General features: G+C 33.9%; 1 protein-coding gene and 1 pseudogene across 7 annotated transcripts in view; one reads left to right on the top strand and one right to left on the bottom strand.

Moving 5' to 3' along the window:
• The window catches only part of GRIA4 (glutamate ionotropic receptor AMPA type subunit 4), a 381,468-nt gene that overhangs the window by 314,511 nt on the left and 44,095 nt on the right, over nt 1–22,862 (bottom strand). The gene's annotated exons all lie outside the window — the stretch shown is intronic.
• On the top strand, nt 9,922–11,501 carry LOC114500908 (annotated as a pseudogene).

Here is a 22,862-nt window from a genome sequence, read left to right on the forward strand (position 1 = left end):
ATGCCAATGGCATATTTCACTGATCTAGAACAAAACTCTAAAAATTTATATGGAAACTAAAAAGACCCTGAATAACCTCAACAATCTTGAGAAAGAAAAATAAAGTTGAAGGGATTATAATACCTGATATAAAACTATATTACAAAGCCACTATCACCAAAACATACTGGTACTGGCATAAGAACAGACACATAGATCAATGGATCAGAATAGAGAGCCCAGAAATAAACCCATGTCTTTATAGCCAATTAATATTTGACAGAGCAACAATGGAGTAAAAACAGTTTCTACAAAAAATGGTGTTGGGACAACTGAACTCATACATGCAAAAAGTTGAAATTAGACCACCAACTTGCACCATACACCAGAATAAAATCAAAATGGATAAAAGAATAAAGTATAAGTTACGATACCATAAAAATTCTGGCAGAAAACAAAGGCAGCAAAATTGGCTGCTATACCATGTAGTAATTTCAGATATCCCATGTAGTAATATTTTTGCCAATATGTCTCCTAGGGCAAGGGAAATAAAGGAAAAAATAAATTTAAAAGCTTCTGCATGGGTAAAGAAACCATAATAAAAATGAAAAGGGAACCAACTCTACGGGAAATCATATTTGCCAATGATACATCAGACAAGGGTTTAATCTCCAAAATATATCAAGAATTCATATGACTCAACAACAGGAAGACAAACAATCTAATTAAAATATGGGCAAAGGATCTGAACAGGCACTTCTCTAAGGAGGACATACAGAGGGCTCCTAGACACATGAAAAGATGCTTAATATCACTAGCCATCAGAGAGATACAAATTAAATGCACAATGAGATACTATTTCACACTGGTCAGAATAGCCATCACAAATAAATTAACAAACAAAAGGTGTTGGTGAGGATGTGAGGAAAAGGGAACCCTAGGGCATTGTTGGTGGGAATGCAGACTGGTGAAGCCACTGTGGAAAACAGTATGGAATTTGCTCAAAAAATTAAAATGGAACTTCCTTTTGACCTGGCAATGCCACTGCTGGGATTATACTCTAGAATCCTGAAATAGCAATTCAAAAGAACCTATGCCCTTCAATGTTCCTAGAAGCACAGTTTACAATAGCCAAGTGCTGGAAGCAACCTAAGTGCCCATCAGTAAATGAATGGATCAAAAAACTATGGTACTTTTACACAATGGAATATATGCAGCAGAAGGAAAAAAGGAGCTCCTACCCTTTGCAATGGCATGGGTGGAACTGGAAAATATTATGGTAAGTGAAATAAGCCGGGCAGTGAAAGACAAATATTGTATGATATCACTTGTAAGAAAAATCTAATGAACAGAATAAACTATCAAAATAGAACAAGAGACACAGAAACACTGAACAAACTGACAACAGCCAGAGGGCTGGAGGAAGGGAGATAATGGGAGAAAGTAGGGGAAGGGACTAGTCAAAGAACATGTATAAATGACCCATGGACATGGACAATGGTGTGGGGATTGACTGTGAGAGCAGGGGGTGGGATGTGTGGAGGAGGGCAAAAGGGGAAAATTGGGAGAATTGTAATAGAATAACAATAAAAAAGTGCTTTGGAAATAAACAAACAAAAAAAACAAAAACAAATAAACAAAACAAAAAACCAAAAACAAAACATCAAAACAACAGAACAAGCTGATGGTTGCCAAAGAAGCGGTAAATCAGGGTGATGGGTGAAATTAAAAATAAAATACAATGAAATAAATTAAAACAAAATGAAAACCTAAAAAAGAACCAAATAAAATACTTCATTCTAATTTTGGCCAAGTTTGTAGTAAGTTTACTACTCTAATCCTAGTAATAAAAACTTTGGAACCATAAATTTAATTTCAAAGGCACAAATTCAAAAGCCATTAAAATGAATTTTTAAAAAGATGTAAATTGTTAACAGATATAGAGTTATATATGAACTTACTGAATGTCTACTGTACTAGTAATGTAAAGTATTTCTTTTCTCTAGAGCTTTCAAAATTCATTAGTTTCTGTTTTGCACTCAGGTTAAACCTTTTTGCTCCTATAATTAAATTAATAACGTTAAGCTTTATTTTTGCTATTTATTTTTAACTTCATAAATATGGCATTATCATATGAAACAGAATGCTGAAATCCCCTTTTGGCATCACCCACATACCCATTTCTTTCTCTGCAAGTAACTATTACCAGTTCATGTATACAATTACTGACTTCTTCCTATGCACTTATACACACCCATATAACCTATAGAAACCTTAATCTGTTTTTGTAGATATTTTTATATATGCTATCTAATTCACTTTTCCTATGAACTAAAAGCAACTTCTACTCACTCAAATTGTGACATTTGAGTGAGTAGAAGTAGTATTTCAATGTAAAAGTATGAAGTTATTTATTGGGCCATGTCTGATGAAAAGGCATTTGGTTTGTTTCTGTATTTTTCCTAATACAAACAATTCTGCAGTGAAATACTTAAACTGCCTTCTGTGGACTTATGTAGGTATTTTTCTATAATAGACGTCAAAAGCTGGTTCCTAGGGGATATGCATGTATTTTTAATTATGTTATTTACTACAAAATACCTTTAAACAGTGGCTATAGCAATTTTTATATCCATCAGTATTTTAAGCACTTATCTACTTCCTCATTCATTCCAATATTTAGTATGCTCATAATATACTACATTTAAAGAATTCTCTGTTTTATTTACTAACGCATCCCCTATGCCGAATATATTTTACGCGGCTCACTGGTGTTCATTAAATACTTATTGAATAAATTAATAGATTTATATATGTGAGACCTTAATGTGAAAGAATCTTTTATAGATAATATTTTGCACTGTAATTATATCCTATAAGTCACTATAGTTAGCCAGGAAACAAATAAAATGATTTAAAATATGTGAAATATGTCTATATTCTATATTTCTCATTTTTCCAGTTGTATAATTAAGTATAAAGATCAGAATATGTAAATTACCAGATTTGTCAAAAACTGTAATCACAAAATATTTAAAAATAGTTTGTGGATTTTGAAAAAATAAAATACAACTCATCATAAATCATTCCTATCAACTACTATAAACAATCGAGCATTTACAGACATAGATTGGCTAAATTCAAGATTATAGGAAACTCTGAAACTAACTGGGTAATGCTCTGATTTTCTGTATAGATCATTATAAATCTTATTCTTTAAAAAAAACAGTTCAAAGATAAAATTGAATTCTTCTTGGGGCAAAATGTGATCTGAGAGGTCAAATTATGTTACTTAAATTTTCTATTAAATTATGGTACTTAAGTTTTCTATTAAAAATTAAGCAAAAAAGGAACTCTAAAAATTAATTAAATTTACTGGTCAATAATCTAACTGTGGTTTGAGTCCTAAATACTGGAAGTACTATTCTTTGACCAAGTCATTAGGCAGGTGGCTCAAATAATTACACTTTTATGGAATTCAAAACGTGCAGAAGACTTAAGAAAATTTGTTTCACAAATTTTCACACCAATTTTCTATTTTTCTTATACATAAATCCAGATAGTTTTTTACAAAGCACAAGGGGAGACCACGATTCTTGAGAATTGCTCTCTATTGTCATCAGTTCATACTTAAATATTTGAAAGTAAAAAGCAGCTCAAAAACTGTGCCATTAATTGACTGCTTTCCTGAGTTTCAGCTGTAATGAACATCCTGAAAAGAACATGAACCTTCTGCCTGTCAGCTACTGGAAGAACAAATCCCCCGAGGAGCTCTTTCAGTACTTGACAAATGGTCTCCAGGCAGAGATTTCCTTTTTTACATAGGCACTTATATCTTCAATTCTTTACAAGTCTCTGAGGGTTAAGAAAAGAGGGTTAATACTTTAATCAGCAAGATGTTGGCCTAGTGCCACTGAGGTTTTGATTTTACAACAGAACTCATTGCCTGATCGACATTTGTTTTATTTTTCATGGGGTAAAAATTTTGCTCTATATTACCAGATAGTGATACTAAAGTAACCTATTTTTTTGTGCATAATCCTTTTTTATTTTTTTTATTTTTTTATTTTTTTTTAAGATTTTATTTATTTATTTTTAGAGAGAGAAGGGAGGGAGAGAGAGAGAGAGAGAGAAACATCAATGTGCGGTTGCTGGGGGTTGTGGCCTGTAACCCAGGCATGTACCCTGGCTGGGAATCGAACCTGCGACACTTTGGTTCGTAGCCCGAGCTCAATCCACTGAGCTACACCAGCCAGGGCCATAATCCTTTTTTAAATTTGAAAATTGGGTTTTCTCATTGATGCACATTTTTAATTTCTAGTAGTAATAACTATGATAATTCAAAGTATACAGACATCCTATCTTAATGGAAAGGCTAGAATAATTGAGTTTACTGCTTATGCCAGTAAGTTCAAATTTGCTGGCATAGTGAAGCCATGTCATCCAACCACATAGAAGTTCACAATTTTTGCTTCCATCTATAACTATATTATAGCCTATATTTGCCCAGTCTTACTGCTATCTTCAGAGGTTGTCTGTTCTGTCCTTTTTCATTCAACTAATAATAGAAAAATTATCCAAGGCATATGGGTTTCTAAGTCATCTAGCTGCTATTATGTTACAGAGATGTGACCTTGACTACTGGAATAAAGTTAAAAATCAACCTTTCCCCTTCATGCACTCACACACTTTGCTAAACTCATTGCATCTACTTTGCTAAACTCATTCCAAAGCAACATTGCTAAAATTAACTACAAAATTAATTTATTTGCATTGTAAAATGTTAATATACCATGACAAACACAGGTTATCAAATATGTGCACATTTCATAAACATGATTATAATAAATTAGAAGAATATTTCACCATTACATAAAATAAATAAATATTAAGAATGCTAATGTTCTGTTTTCACATGCATTCTCCATGTTTTAGGTGCCTCTCAGGTAAGTAACCCATTGTACTTCAGATATAAAATGGAACTTAAAATTGATTGCGTATGTAGATGGTTGTTAAGAATATCTTTCTTTAAATCTCTGTAAATTAAAAAGAACCTGGAACACAATAAAACCCAGTAACAGTAAAAAGTTAGGTATAATTTTCTTACTTAATATTTTTGTGTTTAAAATTATATTCAATTGACCTGACAATTTGATGTAGATAACTTTAAGAAATAGTCTTATCTGTGATAAAATTTCTGAATATATTAATACATACTTTATGCACATGTGTTTTAAATATTTTATCTTTTAAGTAAAATAAATAACTACTAAATAAATACAATAAAGTTATTTCATGTGAGATGGAAGAGGAAAAAAATAAGACTGGTAAGATAAGAGCTGCCATTTGTCATAATTAATGAAATTCCCCATGAATGGATAAAGCCCTTTCCAAGTCCTACAGAAAGTAAAAGTAAAGGGTAAAACTGCTTGTACTTATACAGACTAAAGCATTCATCTTTGCATCAATTTAAAAAGGGGTTCCTTCTCGAGGTAAATAATTACCAAGGTTTGTGCTCCATGTGTAAGCAACACATCTTTCCAGTGCACAGGTAAAACTGCCGCACACCTTCTGGCATCAACAATGTCTTCCAACTCAACATTTATTTATCCACCAGGAAACATCACAATGAATTATCTCAGATTCTTCTAAACTTTGACTGTGTTAAGGCAATGGATCAATGAAAATATTCTTCACTTCAACTTTTCTGCACTTCTCTAAATTTTCATTTATTGAGTATATATTACTTCTATCATAGAACAATAACCCCAAAACTTTAGAGTGTGCAATATTCTCTGTCCTCGCAGAAATTAAAACGTGGCAAGGAGGACAGTTTTACAACTAGCTACATGACCATAAGAAGAACACTACAGTCACAGCACACCATTCTTGGGGAGCCCCCGACAGAAGGAGGTTGAGACTCACAGGGAAGCAGTTTGTGAAAGGGGCTTCGAAAGATGAATAATGTTTTTATCTGATCAAGAAAAGCATTCCAAGGGAGAGGTCAGCAAGACCCTGCTCAGAGCATGCTGGAGGAAGTGCAGTTATAATAAAGGCACAGCCTTTACTTGATGTGGCCACACCAACTGTCATCCTCCTCCAACTTAATGTTTAATCTTGATTAACCTGTAATTCCTCAGTATGCTTTGGATTAAAATCGATGTCTTATTTTAATGTTCACATCAAATAAGGCTCTGTGCTTTATCTATCTCAATGTGAACATTATTTAAAAAATGAAACTGGTTTTAAAATTAAACAGAAAACAAAATAAAAAAAGGGTTCCTGCTAATTTTATATTTTCCCAACTTCAATGCAAAGGTCAGTAAATTTATCTAGATTTATATATCATATTTATGTATTTATAGTTTTTTGTTAATGTCACTTCCAATCTGGCACTTTAATGTGTGTTTACACATTATTATTGTTGTTATCATTATTTTTTAATAATTTCCAAATGAAAGGCTAGTCTCAGCCTCTATGGCTCCTGCACCTGGGACAGCACTTGCACTTAATTTATTCTTGGTTTCTATCCTCGACAAACTTACGGTGTAGGGGCAGAATAGGCAAGTGCAATACAGTGAGATAGGTAATGTGAGCAGTTGCATTGAGGTCATGGGAACATGCAGGTGGGGTCCTAATCTGGATGTGGTGTGGCTAGGAGGGCTTTTGTATCCTTAAGTTTACAAAGTTGAGTCCTGGCCTTTATATCCTGAGTGACAGGTAAACAGGAAAGATTTAGAGAAAGAATGGAGTATTCTTGGCATACAAAAGCATACCCATAGATCCAGGCATGGTAAACAAGAATACGACATCCAAAAAATGAATTCTAATGATGAGAACACAGGTGGCTGGAGGTAAATGGTATTCAGTAAAGCTGGAGAGATGAGCTGGAATCAGATAGGACAGTCATTTTCAGCCATGTTCAGGTTAGAGTTATTCTAAAAGCAAAGGAGGTAGATTAGAACAGCTCAATCAGGGAAGTAAAGTGTATGATATGATTTTGAATTAGGAAAGTTAATTTAGCTATTTGAAAATGTGCAACCTACTCAAAAAATAAAATGTTGAATGAATGCTGGTATTTAATAACATACCTCATGTATGTGTGTGTTTGAAAAATTTATAAGAAAAATATAAGAATAAAAACACATATTTTAGATTGTTAAAGTAATACAATTGACAAAAGTAATTTTATTTTCCTAGTAATGAGTTCTTTAATTAACTTATATATTATTTCTTAAAAAACTCCAGGTGAACTAACTTGGGGTGATGGCTGCATCTCTGTGTTAAAATGACTGGTGATAATGCAGTAAAGTAAAATTACACCAAAATATTTCACTTTGAGGAAGCCATTATCATTGGCATTACAGATTAATAGTGAGCTCTGCACTGGGAAGTTGTTCTCAATTTTATGTTTAGAAAATCAATGTATTTCTTCTGGGGCTACTGGACTTGTCTGTCTGGAAAAGTTTCAAAGTTGGCTTTTAGCATTAGAAAGTGTCCTTCAATTTGTATTATATTTATAGTAAACCAAATACAGTAATACTAAAACAAATATTTTCTTTGGTAATTAACTTCATTTTCCACTAACAAAGAACATCTTTTTTCCTTAGCTTTGAAGCTGAGTGGATAAGACTAAATATGCATTTTAAAAATGTGACTACTGAGAATACACATCTGATCGTCCTGTAGCAGTTGGCCCAGCCTGTGAGTGGAGTGGACAGTGAATGACTAGACTTGAATAAAAGGCAAAATTTATGATTATTGAATTTTCTAATTGTATACACACCTGAATGGTAAGAGAATTGTAGTAACTAATCTGAAAATTGTGTTATTCATAACTCTAAATCATTCTATTTACATTAACTTAAAATTCCATTTTGTGCCATTTCCTACTAAATATCAGTTTTGAAAAATATATGTTCACTGGAGTCAGAGGTTTAAATTCCAGGTAGAGTAATGAAGCTGTCTCTCTCCAGTGGTAGAGGAATAAACACTACAGCAGCATATCTTGACAGGTGGTGGTAAATGAACACAGTCATCTAAATCAGCTGATGCTCTCCTTAGACAGCAAAATTCTCAACCCCATCAAAGCTTCTGTGGTGGGTCAAGTCTGAGGATGTACATTTTTAACAGAGCCCCTCAATACCAATTGTACTAATATTAATAAATATTTCCTAAAGGATAAGTTACATTGCAATCATTATTTTGTCTGCATTTCTTCTCCTAATATGATGATGTTAACTATACGACTAATTCTGAAGTTATTTAAATTCTTATTCCGATCCTCATTTGATCTATTACAAAAGTGAAAAATGAAAGCTCTTTTGACTATCTCCTCTATATGGTGTTTTAAATTCCTTCTCACTCTTCCCCAAGCCATTTCTGGGTCTATTTTGATAAGAAGGAATAGTAGATATAAAAATGATTCCACAAAGATGTCTATATTTTGATCCCTGGGAATTGTGAATATCTTATCTTTACAGTACAAAAGGGATCCTGCAAAAATGATTACAATTTTGAGATAAGGAGATTATTTTGTATAAGCCAGATGGTCCTAATCTAATCACATGAAACCATAAAGGAAAGAATCTTTACTTGAAGATGTGGTCAGAGAGGAAGATATGACTTTGGAAGAAAGGTGCAAAGAGATGCATTGTTGCTGACTTTGAACCTGGAAGAGGGAACCAGGAACTGAGGGGTGCAGGTGGTCTCTGGAAGCTGGAAAAGGCAGGGAAACAGGTCCTTCTTGAGGGCTGCCAGGAAGGGACGAGAAACCTTCCTGAAATACTGATTTTTAGCCCAGTAAGATCCTTTATCAGGCTTCTTCTCTAAGAATTTTAAGAAATTTTTGCTGCCTTAAGCCACTAAATTATAATATAGTTATATTATATAACTATAATAATAATTATGATAGCCTGTCATGGCAGAAATAGAAAGTAAATATAGAAGGCATTGGCTTTGATTTCACCTATGTTTGTTTATTTAGAATACAGATATTGATATGACTGGTAGTTGTCATGAGAAAAAGATGTTATAGTTATTACCAGTTCAACTTTTAAAATTTTAGCTAAGGTTGATAGAGATTTATAACAAATGCATTAATGCATGTTAAACAAAGGTATTTAGAAGTGAAGATTTTATTGTCAAAATTATGTTTGTTGCATACACTGTTAACTGCTGAGAAACTGAAGTATTTTAATAGAGGTAGAAGTAATCAAAAGTAGAACTAATTATTTACCTTAGTTTTGGTGGTCTTAGCCACAAACTTCCACTTTCTGCGTACATAATTTCTCATTTGGAAGATCAATATGATAATGCAGAGCCTTGATCTTTAGGGGCTCTGATTAAAATGAGACAATACACACAAAGACAGCATATGAACTTTAAAATGTTCTGAAAATGTAACATGCTTAAATATTATAGTAAATTATCCATGGGAATTAAATTACCTTAAAATAAATCAGTGTAAACACAACAGAAGGATTTTATGTGCATAGTATACTTAAATACAAAGGCACAATACATATTAAGGTTCTTAATCTCCTTCCCAGAGTCTAGAAGTAAACTTTTCTGGAGGTTGTCTTAAATTTGTATTATGCCTTATATTTACTATCTCATCTCAAGGGAACACAGGTGATTATTTGGGAGTCCACAGGGTGCTTTTCAAACAATTCTCTTGGGTATAGAAAAATAGATATTTAAAATAGGTAAAACAGGTGTAGTCATCCATATTCAGAGGCCCGTGGAAACAACTTTGCAAAATGTGAATTTTATATCCCACCTGAGAAAGTTCTTTAAGAATGACTAGCAATGAACAATTCAAAATTAAGTGGTATACAAAACAGTTTGACACATACTGTTTACTCACAAACATAGTACTTCCCTGCTATGACCTGGAAGTCTGCTGGGTTCCTGGCATACAGAAGAATGTATGTCATACACATGTGTGCAAAGTCTTTGATCTCCAAGTTTGATGAGAGAATAGAGTTGGGGAGACCAATAAGTGACCCATTAAGTACAAGCATTGTGATTAGTCCTGTGACAGATGACCAAAACATTCTGTGTGAAGAAGAGCAGCTGGTCTTGCGAAAGAAAGTATGCAATTTTATTTGTCTAAAAGTTTTTTTAGACTATTCCAGACAGAAAGGACAGCATGAATAAAGGCACAGAGGTGTGACTGTGTATTCTGTATAGTTGGGTTTAAAGAGGAAAATGACCTTTTTAAAAAAAAGAGAGAAAACACTTGTCCAGTTTTTCTTCATCTCCTGGGAGGTAGCAGGAAATCAGCCTAGTGGTTGGCTTTAAGGCCACAGATGTGCCCCCTACTGCCATTGTGAAGTTCCTGGTGGCTGGCACAGCTGTCTGCATTGTAGATCTCATCACCTTTTCTCTGGATACCACTAAAGTCAAGTTGCAGATCCAAGGATGAAAAGCAGGAAGCAGTGAAAGCTGCAGCCAGTGTCCAGTACTGTGGTGTGCTGGGTGCCATCATGACCACAGTGCACACTGACTGTCCCTGCAGCCTTTACAACTAGCTAGCTGCCAGTCTGCAGTGGCAGATGAGCTTTGCCTCTGCACTAATAGGCCTCCAAGTCTTTGTCAAACAGTTCTACACCAAGGACTCTGAGCTGCTTGTGTTGGGAGTTGCCTCCTGACCACCAGCACTACAGGTGCCTTGGCTGTGGCTGTGGCTGAGCCCCTGACTGTGGTAAAGGTCCTGTTCCAAGCTCAGGCCCAGGCTGGAGATAGCCACAGATACCATAGAATTGTTGATGCCTACTAGAAGACCATTGCCCAAGAGGAAGGGTTCCAGGAACTTTGGAAAGGGATCTCTCCTGATATTGCTCATAATGTTATTGTCCACTGTGCTGAGCTGGTGATTACAACCTCATTAAGGATGCCCTCCTAAAGGCCAAACTCATGACAGATGGCCTTCCTTCTCACTTCACTTCTGCTTTTGGGGCAGGCTTTTATTCCACATCATTGCCTCCCCTGTGGATGTAGTCAGGACAAGATATATGAACTCTGCCTTGGACCAGTACAGCAGTTCTGGCCACTGTGCCCTCACCATGCTCCAGAATGAGGGTCCCTGAGCCTTCTACAAGGGATTCATGCCCTCCTTTCTCCATTTGGGTTCCTGGGACATGGTGATGTCCATTACCTACGAGCAGTTGAAACAGGCCCTCGTGGCTTCCTGTATTTCCCAAGAGGATCACCTCCCCTGCTGCCAACCTGACCACCTCTAGCTTGGCTTCAGCTCCAGGCAGGCCCTGCTTCCCTTTTCCTCCTCCACTCCTTCCTTTCTCTTCCCTTCCCTCACTCCCCACCCCTTCTGCTCCTATTTCCACCACCTCCCTTCTCTCTCCCCACATTCCCACCTCTCCTCCCTACCTCACCTCCCTATTGCCTCTCAGTAGGGTTGACCCCAGTTGACACTGTGGGAGGCCTGACAACAGCCAGAATCCCAAGCTTGTCAGTCCCTTGAAAAGTTCAACCCAACTCTTCAAGATCGCATCTCTAAGCCCAGAGAGCACATCACCATAAAAAAACCTCAGCCTTAAAAAAAAGTTTTGTTAAAGGATTACAGATAGAAAGGACAACATGAATAAAGGCACCATGGTGTGATTACACATCCTGTATGGCTAAGTTTAAAGAGGAAAATGAAATAATTTTGAAAGTAATGATATGGCAAACAAACTATATCCATGTATAAACACATATGTAATGATACTATATATATGTCATGTTATATATATAAGACTATATATATTACATATAATATTACTATTATAGATATAAAATTAGATATTTAACTGGTACAGAGAGTACATTGAGGTCTAAAGTGATTAGTGTAAAGCAAGAGTGGAAGTGGGAAGACAGCATAAGAGAAGACTGACAGGGACATCGCAGTGATGATCCGGCTTTGGTGACTGACTAAATGGGCAAATGTAGGAGACATTATAAAAGTGAGTCCAAGTTTTTTTTTTTGATATATGTGGCTGAAATGCACAAACTTTAAGAAAAGCAGCAAATTATAGAGGGTAAATTTTTTTGGACTTTGTGGTGCCTGTGACCTCTAGTTGGCAATGTCCAGCAAAAGGTGGGAAACAGATGAATGAAGCTGCAGGAAAGATTTTGGGATTAAGAATTCTTGTCTTATTTACATTTCTAACCACACTGGCTGGCACAGACATACACACAAAAGATCAAGAATTGATCAAAGTGATGGGTATGAATTGTTAATTAATACATGTTTCTATGAGAGCAATAGTGCTACCAAAGTTATTTCATAAATTCATTTTTACTCAAAAATTATAACAAATTTTGGGGAGACCCAGAGAAAACTAGAATGTGGTAGAGCTCAAAAATGACTGTTAGTTATTCTTTGATACTTTAAAATCTTTAAAGGATTAGTTGTATAATTCAAAATAGTAAATAAACAAAACAAGGGGCCACTTCTTTCTAAGCTACTTTTCAAAACAGTCTTCTCAGGTGATAGGGGTTAGGCTTGGCTTTCACAGCTTCCTCTCCATCTCCACTCTGCAGAACTATGATTTCTAGGATTTCACAGCCTTTTCCCATTGTCAACACGGTGCTTATCACTATAGTGGTTTATATCATAACCTCTAATAAACTTTAAATCCAGAGAAGATAAATATAGCACATTTCTATAAATGGTACTTTACCATTTACTTTGCTGGGAGCAAGAAAAATGCATATAAAAATGCAGCACAAGGCACACAGTTCCTTGGGCTTTTCTTAATTAAAAATATTAAGAAGTTGCATTACTTTATCTATGGTATGGGTATTTGAAGTAGCTATGAATGTGTGCAATTGTCTTATGTGGCTTTAAAAGTCTCTGCACTATAGCTAGAGAAGTCCATTGTAAGAATCACTTCATGTCTTTTGTTTGGACACATGAGAGAATGAAGACAGTAAAGGATCCTGACACCATGTATTTCCATACACAGTGGAGAAAGCACCTAACTGATTTAGGAGAGACACTTAAGGACTTGAAAGTTTAAGCATGACCAAAAATTAAGCAATGTTTAGAAGTAAAACCAAAGGTGGAAATTAAATACTGTTTACTGTAAGGCAAAGAGAGATGATCAGTGTAAGAAGTTACAAACAACAACAAAATAATGAAAGCCAGTATAATTTAGATAAAGTAACCACAGTGTTTACTAAGCTGTTCTTTTATGAATAGCTAAACAAAAAATGTGGAAAAAGTAAACACATACCAAAAGAATTCTCTTCAGTAATTTAATTATACAATTAGAATAATGCCAACAAAAACCAGCAGCAAACATTTATTGAGAGCTTACTCTGCGCTAAACACTTCTGCAGTTAGATATATGCTTTATCTCATATAAAAAATTAGGTTTTCCAGTCAATTCAGAGATCATGAAGGAATCATTGGATCAAGTGAAATAAGCTAGTCAATTAAAGACCAATACCATATGATCTCACCTATGAGGAACCTGATGAAGAAAAACAAACTAATGAACAAAATACAACCAGAAGCATGGAAACATGGAACAGTCTGACAGGGACCAAAGGGGAGCAGGAAGGGGAATAACAGAGAAAGGAAAAGAAAGTGATTAGTCAAAGAACATGTATGAATGACCCATGATGGGCATAAACAATGGTGTGGGGCTTGACTGTGGAAGCAGGGGGTGGGTTGGGAAGAGTAGGGCAAAGGGGGAAAATTGAGACAACTGTAACAGAATAACAATAAAATATTTAAAAAGAAATACTGCTGGGATTATACCCTAAGAATTCTGAAACACTAATTCAAAAGAACCTATGCACCCCAATGTTCATAGCAGCACAATTTACAACAACCACATGCCGAAAGAAACCTAAGTGTGTCCATCAGTGAATGAGTGGATCAAAAATATCTGGTATATTTACAGAATGGAATATTACACAGCAGAAAGAAAGAAGGAGCTCCCACCCTCTGCAACAGTATGGATGGATCTGGAGAGCATTATGCTAAATGAAATAAATCAGGCAATGGAAAACAAATACCATATGATCTCACCTATAAGCAAATGGAACCTAATCAACAAAACAAAAAAGCAAGCAAAATATAACCAGAGTTATTGAAATAAAGAACAAACTGACAGTAACCAGAGGGATGGGGGGAAAGGCGTAAAAGGTAAAGAAAGGGAAGGGTCATCAAGGAATATGTATAAAGGACCCGTGCAGGAGAAGCCAAAGGGTGGAAGTGGTGGTGGGAAAGTGGAGACAACTGTACTTGAACAACAATAAAAACAAAGATTAAAAAACAAACAAAAACAAACAAAAAACATTAAAAAAATTTGCACAAAATCATACAAGAAAGTAGAAAAACCAAAGGGCAAATCATGTAAGTTTAATTCCAAAGATTTTACTCTTTTGCCTCTTACATTGTGCCTGTCAAATACCTAGAATAAAAAGAGTTCTAATTCATTAAAAAAATGAAAATTTCAAAAGTAAAAAAACAAGAAATAATACTTAAAAAAAGAAATCAAGAAGGAATGCACTTATGTTATCTATGTGATTGACTCTTTGATAAAATATAATTAATTTTTGTCATCTCCACTTTCTGCTCCTAGTTTGTCATAGAGTCAGAGAAAAAAAACTATAAATATTTAGAGAAATAAATTTTTGCAATAACATGGGACCTAGCACATAACAGATATGCAACAAATATTGTTTAAATGGAATAATGAAAAAGTAAGGTAGAATAAATAAAAATAATAAATTGTTCTTTGAGATCTAAATTTAACTAAAATGGTTTCTTTAATTTTTTTGTCCTTTTAAGTAGAGATACAATCATTATTAATATATTGTCATTAATATCTACATTTAAAAAACTCAAGATATGGTTCAAAATTATCCAATACACAGCCTCACCCTCTAATAGCTACTACTTTGCCTTTACACAGAAAAACATTAAAATCATATATAAAAATTGGAACAGCACTTGGTTGATGAATAACTGCATTTCATTTGGTTGATCACTAATTATTATTCCCTGTCCAGGTGCAAGCTATGACCAGAATCCTTCCTGGCCAACAGCAGCCATCCATCACATACCTGTATGCAAGTAAGCATAAATGTTCCTTGAAAAATGGCCTGGAGACAAAATTTGAGCTACTTTCTTTCTGTGGAAATGTCTTATCAACATTAAATTTATTGTAGCAAGTGTATCACTAATAGGTATGCTGTGTTAATATATTCTTAATTTTGTTCAAATACCCATGAGGTCATTTTTACATAAACTTTTCCTCAAAAGGGAGTTTTTAAATTCCAGTGAGAATTGGGATAGTAGCAGTACATTATATATATTATTTTGGCTCTATTAAACCCATGAAGTCATAGCTTTGTTTATATATTATACTTGACAAAATCACGTCACACCTGTGCTTCCCACTTTCTGGGCTCCTTCTGTTTCCAGCTGCCAGCACCTTACACTATGCCCTGGCTACTTGCAGAGTCCCCTGAAGTCTGCCACCTGTCCCATTCTCCACAGCCAATCCTTTCTCAAGAATAGACTACTAGTTAAAAACCTGGGATCCGAGCCAGCATATTTGGTCCAAACCTGATCTCTGCCACTTAATACATGTATCAGTAGGACAAGTTACTGAAACAGAGAGGCTCAGTTTCTTTATGTCAAATGGGAATAAAAATATCTCATAAGACAGTTGTGAGCCTTAAGTTTATATGTGTAAAACACTTAAAATGATGTTTGGTACACAGTAAGAACCATACCGTTTTTAGTCATTATTATTCCAGATAAGTATTCAGATAAAGAATTCACAACAATATATTTTACCTATTTGCATGTATAAAAGATAATAGTCAATAATTCATTTCTTAAGATAATGGAACACATTTCTAGCAAAGTTTGTGAGTCAGAGGAGGCCAAGAGACCTTCTTTTTAAGTATTGACAGATTACAATATAAAGGTTATATAATCACCTACTACCTCACTTGGTAAGCTGATACTCTTATTATTGACCTGTATTTAATGACACAAGAAAAGTTTACTACAGCAAAGAATCTATTTGCCATACTAATGCATTAGAAAATAAAAAGATAAAAATATTGAAGTAGCCAAAATATCACTAATTCTCTAATAATACCAAGGTGGCACTTTTTGATATTGAGAAAATGACTAAGAAGCAATTAAACTGTTTTATATTATAATTTAACTAAAAAAATCAATGACAGAAAATTTCAAAAATTTCTCTTTATAAATATCAGAGTATATTTTTTCCTTTTAGAAGTTGCTAGATAAAGTTAAAAATATTTTTAATTAATTTGTGGGCAGATATTTTGTCACTACCCCAAATTAATTCCTTTAGAATTATCGCCCAAATTTTGCCAAATTATCTCCCAAATAGTGCCAGTTTAAATTTGAATAAATTAATTGAAAGTGGTTCTTATAATTGCTTATCATTTTTTAAATGGAATCAAATGTTTGGATCTTTGGGGCATCATTAAACAAAATGAAAATCACCTAAATTTGATTCAGTTGTGAGGTGCATATTTTAAAAAATTAAAATAAGATTATTTCTCAACCAACAAAAATAATTGTGTCTGAGATTCTTTGACATCTTACCAATACAAGCACTTGTTCCTGCAATAATTTCTTTTCTGAACTGGCCAGAATAGTGGACAAACTGAATCACTTGTTTAACTAATAAGATTGTTAATTGGATATTTTAGCAAGTTATTTTACAAACAGAAAAGACTACTATTGCTTCTGTCACATAATAGAGAGCCAGGAAATAACATTGGCAATGTGAATCAAAGCTAGAAAATATATATAATACAGCTAGAGCTCTTGGGAGGCACATCAATAACAATGTCCAAGAGGAACTGTGCATATATTCCTCAAACCCAGGAGTGACCCAGCTCTGAACAGAAAACCCAAATGTGTGTCAGAAATCCCGAATAAAAACTATTCTAAAGAAGACACAATCCAGAAGCCACAAGAAAAGAATTTCACAAATTTGACTAATGAAAAATATATACTTCTAAAAACAATATATGCTTTAAAACATTGAAAGGCACATGACAACCTAGAATAAAACGTTTGCATTATATTAGTCTAAGGTTTAACATCCTAAATGTGCACAAACAGCTAGAGAAGAAAATCTAAAACTCAAAAGGAAAAAAGACAAAGGAGATGAACATGCAATTATGTTTTAGCAATACAAATGGCCGAAAAAATCAAAGGTCGTGCTGGTAATCCAAGAATGCAAATTAAAACAGCAATGAGTAACTTTTTTTTTCCTACTGGACTGGCAAAAAAAGAAAAAAAAAGATCCAGTGTTGGTAAAGGTGAGGGTCAAATGGCATTCTCAGGGAGAGTGTAGCTTGGTTTTATTACTGGAGAGCAATTGGCAGCACCTTTATAAAGATAAAGATGCTATTCCAGGACAGTCCAACTCGGGATTGATTCCAATGATAATTATAACAGCTAAGCTTAACTAAGCACTTATTATGTGCTAGATTCCACACCAGGTACATTACAAGGACCACCTCATTTACATAACAATATAGCCTGTTGAACGTAGGGAAGTTAAGTTTTTCCAGCTAATATTTCCTGAGGTGAGGATTTAAACCAGTCTGATTCCAGAGCCTGCACAAATAACTCCCTCTAACGTGTCTCACATATGTGCATGAGGAAAATTATATGTATATACACATATGTATGTCAGCATTAGAACACATCATATACCTATCTATACTTTAGCATTATTATACTACGCAAACTTTTACATATTAAAAATTGTTTGAGTAAACTGATGGACTTGATATAGTTTGTTTTTTAGATAGTTATCTTTTTAAATATTTTTATTCTCAGAGGCATGAGTATAATTATTGGTATTATATGACAACGCTTCATTATAAAGGTATAAAAATATTTTGAATATCTGCCATGTAAATGTTTTGGCAAAATTGCTTTTGTTCACAACTTTTTAGGTATTATTATCAGGTGTGTTTTGTTTCCTATGTCATAGCTACAAAGCAGCAGGCAATATGGTTTGAGCTATAGTATGAGTGCTGCTACAGTGATTTGTATATCTAGAGTTTAGAGAACAGAGGGCTTGTCCAGCATTCCTGTCACTGACTTTCACAAAACTTCTGCCTCAGCCTGGAACTGCTTTTAGCCACCATCTCTTAAAAGATATTTCACTTTCTCCCACATCACTTACTTTTATCAAAGTATCTTTCTATAATGGATTCTTTCTTTGTTAGGTGGCATTTGCTTTATTATTATGTGATGTTTCCCATCTTTCTGAAAATAATACTTCAGAATGAATGAAGAAAAACATTTTTATATCCCCAAATTCAGTACTTTCACATTACTATGGCCCTGTACACTGTGGCTCTGTCCCATAATTCCGATAGATTCCCATTTCCTCCCGATCTCGACCTCTCTCCACTTGGGTCTCTTGGCCTTCTTACTTCCCACCCCGTCCCACTCCCTGCCATATGCTAGGTGCATTTCTGTCACTGTGTGTGTCCATGCTTTGTCATAAAATGCAGCTCTTCATTCCTTTATTTCTTATCTTGATTATTTTAGTATTGGAAAAAGCATGGGGTTACAAGTCAGTAAGTAGACCTAGGGTTGACTTCCTGTTCCACTTGAAGATCAGTGAACTTGGGCAAATACTCAACTTACCTGACTCAGTTTTCTCAATCATAATATTGATATTTACAAGGGTTCATTAAGGTGATATATTTGATCATCAAATTTCTAATCAAGTATAGAGTAGCCAGTATGTGCATGACCATTATTACTTTATGATTCAAATAAAATTTCATCTCTTTTGTTAAGTCTTCCCTAACTTGTCACATCACATTTTTTTACCCTTGTTAACTACTGAGTAGTTATTTTAACGTTCATTTGCCACACACACACATTTTTCATGGCTGAAAGTTTTATATTACCTCAACTTTATAGTGCCTTAATGGTTGTACTGTAACAATTAATTTATTAAGGTTTTTAAAATAGAAATATACAAGCCTTTTTTTCAAAAATCAAATAATATAGAAAGTCCTATAATGATTAAAAATCTGTGTCATTTTTCTTGAAAATATGGTACCCCCATATCAACCACCCAAATTTAAGTTATCAAGAATTTGTTATTCTACTTATCCATTCCCTTCTCTTTCTTATCCTGTATCAACTAGACTATATTTAAAAGTGAAGACCAAATAATGTTATTTTGTTATATTATATACCAGTCCCTAAAAAGGATTAAGCATGAATTTCCTTAAAAAGCATGAAAATTTTTATTATGTGGTATGATGACATTATCTTACCTAACATAATTCATTGATTTCACCTTAAATTCAGCCCATATTCATATTTTCCTATTTACTTCAAAAGGCTGCTTGAATCAGAACCCAAACAATATCCATATAATACACATTACATTTAATTTTTGTGTCTTCAGTCTCTTAATTTTGACACGTTCTAAAGGTAATGAAATTTTTAAATTTATTTTTCATTGAATTTATTGGGGTGTCATTTGTTAATAAAATTATATACAATTCAGGTATACAATTCTATTATATCTTCATACAGATATAATACATCTTCTGTATGATGTATTGTGTGTTTACCACCCCAAGTCAAGTCTCATTCCATCAGCATTTATCCCTCTTTTACTTACCTTCACCTTCCCCAACCCCTCCTTCCCTCTGGCAATCACCATACTGTTGTCTGTGTCAAGGAGCCTTTTCTTTTTTTTTTCTTTGCTTAATCCCTTCTTCCTTAATTAGAGCCTTTAGTTTTAAATTTATGTTCTTTCCACTGAATTATCCCTTTTTATTTTATGGTAAGTTTTCCAATTCTTTTTTCAGTCTTATGTTACAGGCTTTCCTCAAAAGCCTGGTGATGCTTTCCTATTCATATTTAAAAATAGGCAAGAACATAATCCTGGGTCTCAGTGAACATAGTAGGAGCTTGTAAATTGACAAGCTTTATTTGAGGCTGTCTGTCAGAAGCCTTTTGACCTCAGGTAGCAGAATAATTAAGCAAAGTGTCTTAAACAGTGTGGAACATCTGCAGACATGGAGGTAGGCTATTCCAGGTTTAATTCATAAAGTCAATGGTGCTATTTAAAGTAGAGGTTCATAGGCTTGTCCTTTATTCAAAAATGGTTATAAAAATTCCAGGTATCCTACGTAGACATGACAAATAGGATGAAGAAAAAGGGTGCTTCCTTCTAAGACTTTTTTTAACCTTAGATAAACCTTTTCCAGAAGTATTTCAAGACATCATCACATCTTATTTTTCAGGGTTGGGTGAAACACTCATTGCCAAGATATAAGGAGCCTTCAAAAGTGAGTATTGGACACCTTAAGCCTTGACGGTGACAGCCAAACTCTGCCCTGACAACAGGCAAAAGCTGGAGGGGCCATTGATGATTTTGAGGTAAATAACCCACTGCAGCCATCAAATAGGGGTTGAGTGAGGAGCCAACTAATACTCTGGAACTCCCAGGTATTTTTGTTTCATGAATCTCCTTGGAGTTCAGCTGAGTTTGTTGTCTCACTCTTGGCTTTGTTTCTGTGAACATCATAAGATCTGATGATGGCTTTTTCCTATTATCTTCATTAATGTGGATTTATGTCATGAATATGATTTTGTTAGGGTTTTTGAAGAAGAGATTAATGCGTGAACTCAATCTATCATTTTGATCTGGAAGTTCAGAATTCGATTAGAATAGCAGTTTTGATTACTCACACATGTTTATAACTTACATTTAAAGAGGAAATTATGAGTTCATTACACTTTTCCATAGAAACATGAAAGTTCCACATAAAATTTTACAATGGCACAAAAAGTCTTTGTTCATATCACACCTGAGTCTTACATTCCTGTAAATTTTTTCCTGTACCAACATTGTCAAATGTCATTACCAAAATAATTTATCTCAAAATAATTTATCTGTTTTTTAATTTTTGAGTAATTTTCCCTTCTTGCCCTCATTTCTTTCTGCATGAAATTATTCATATTGGATTCATAGACCTCTACCTGTTTATCCCCACAGAAAGCACACCTTTTAACCTTATGTCTATGTCTTTTTATATAAAAGACTGAACTCTCTTTTCTTTTTCTAGACATTCTACAGATTTTCCTTGTGATAAAATAGGTCATTTTATAAATACCAGGCTATTTGAAATACTCTGCTTAAAGTCCAGTTAGTTAATTGTTATTCTGAATCTTATTTTTACAGTATAGACTACAGATTTTAAAAAAATATCCAGTATGAAAAATAAAAATTCCGTTCTTAGTGCTTCTTTATTCTATAAACTCACAGCAAGCAGTTAATTGATCTAAAGTCATATTTCATTCCTATTACTATGATGTAAACATAAAAAGTGGTACTTAAATATTAAGAACCAATATTTGTAATGTATTGAAATACCTTATTGCATTAATGGTACTCCATTGAGTAAAATCATGATGTTCTTTTACAAAGGATAATAGTGTAAGCTCAGCTACCTCCCACTGCGCAAATGCTTCAGGTGTGTAGATACATGCATAGCATAAAGTGTAATTTTTAAAACATTTCTATACTCCTAAGTGCTGAAAATAATAAATTCAACATAGTTTCAAAAAAATTGGAGAATATTTTGTACTTTTTTATACTAGGTTTGCTGATTTTCTTCAAATAGGACAACAATGTTTACATCACTATAAATAGTTCTCTAGTTAACAGAAGAAATTGTTTAATAAATTTAATCTAGCCCTGGCTGGTGTAGCTCAGTGGATTGAATGCGGGCTGGGAACCAAAGTGTCCCAGGTTCAATTCCCAGCCAGGGTACATTCCTGGGTTGCAAGCCATAACCCCCAGCAACTGCACATTGATGTTTCTCTCTCTCTCCCCCCGCTTCCCTCCCTAAAAAATAAATAAATAAAATATTAAAAAAAACTCAAAAGGAAATTCATGGTCTAGCAAAACTGTCATTAAAATAAAAAAATAAAAAATAAATTTAATCTTTTCTGGGACATGATGACAATGTACACTACATAATTTGTATGTTGAAATGCATATATCATACTGACTTCTATGCATATTCCAGTAATACTAGTGATTACTTAGCAACTAGGAAAGACAAGATACTCAAACATTTTTTAAGTTGAGATTATGTGACATTCACATTAATAGTCTTTAACTTTTTATATTCTACAATATTTATGAAATATGCTAGGTAGCATCTTGCCTAAAATAATATTTAAAATGAGAAACTATTCAATGATAAGATAGTTGTAAACAGAGATGATTATCTTAGAAGACAATACAAATCTAAAATTATTTTTGATGAAAAAGAAAATGATTTCTATTTATACTTTCTTTTAATATCTGAATATTATTTTTTCTTTTCATATTTGTTATTATTTTTTTCACATACATCCTTTCAGATACACTGTTCTGACTGAGACTTAAATAAATGGATGCTCGTGACAAACCTCAATTAGGAAGTCTAATATGAAACCGCATATGTTGTTCACCTACCACATAGTATACATGCCACTGTTTAATCACTTATTCCTTAAGTGTTGTTCTAATTTAAAGCCTTTGAAGGTAAAAGTTTCCTATAGATGAAGAGTTTTACAACAGTAAATAATAAATAGGTCCTAATATTCATAAAAATAAAGTCCATATATTTCTGTATATTCTTAATTCATTGTTTCATGGTTTTCTCTATCTCCTATTTTGTGGCTGTCCAAAACACGTGGAAGTATTATAATTAGGATGTGATACATATATTCTTTTGGAATACACTATGACTTCTCAATGTGAGTTTTACAAAATGGAATATGAAGCAACTCTATGTGACAAAATGTCAGTATTTACACATTG

The sequence above is a fragment of the Phyllostomus discolor genome, chromosome 6 (genome assembly GCF_004126475.2).
Source record: "Phyllostomus discolor isolate MPI-MPIP mPhyDis1 chromosome 6, mPhyDis1.pri.v3, whole genome shotgun sequence".
Classification (NCBI taxonomy): domain Eukaryota; kingdom Metazoa; phylum Chordata; class Mammalia; order Chiroptera; family Phyllostomidae; genus Phyllostomus; species Phyllostomus discolor.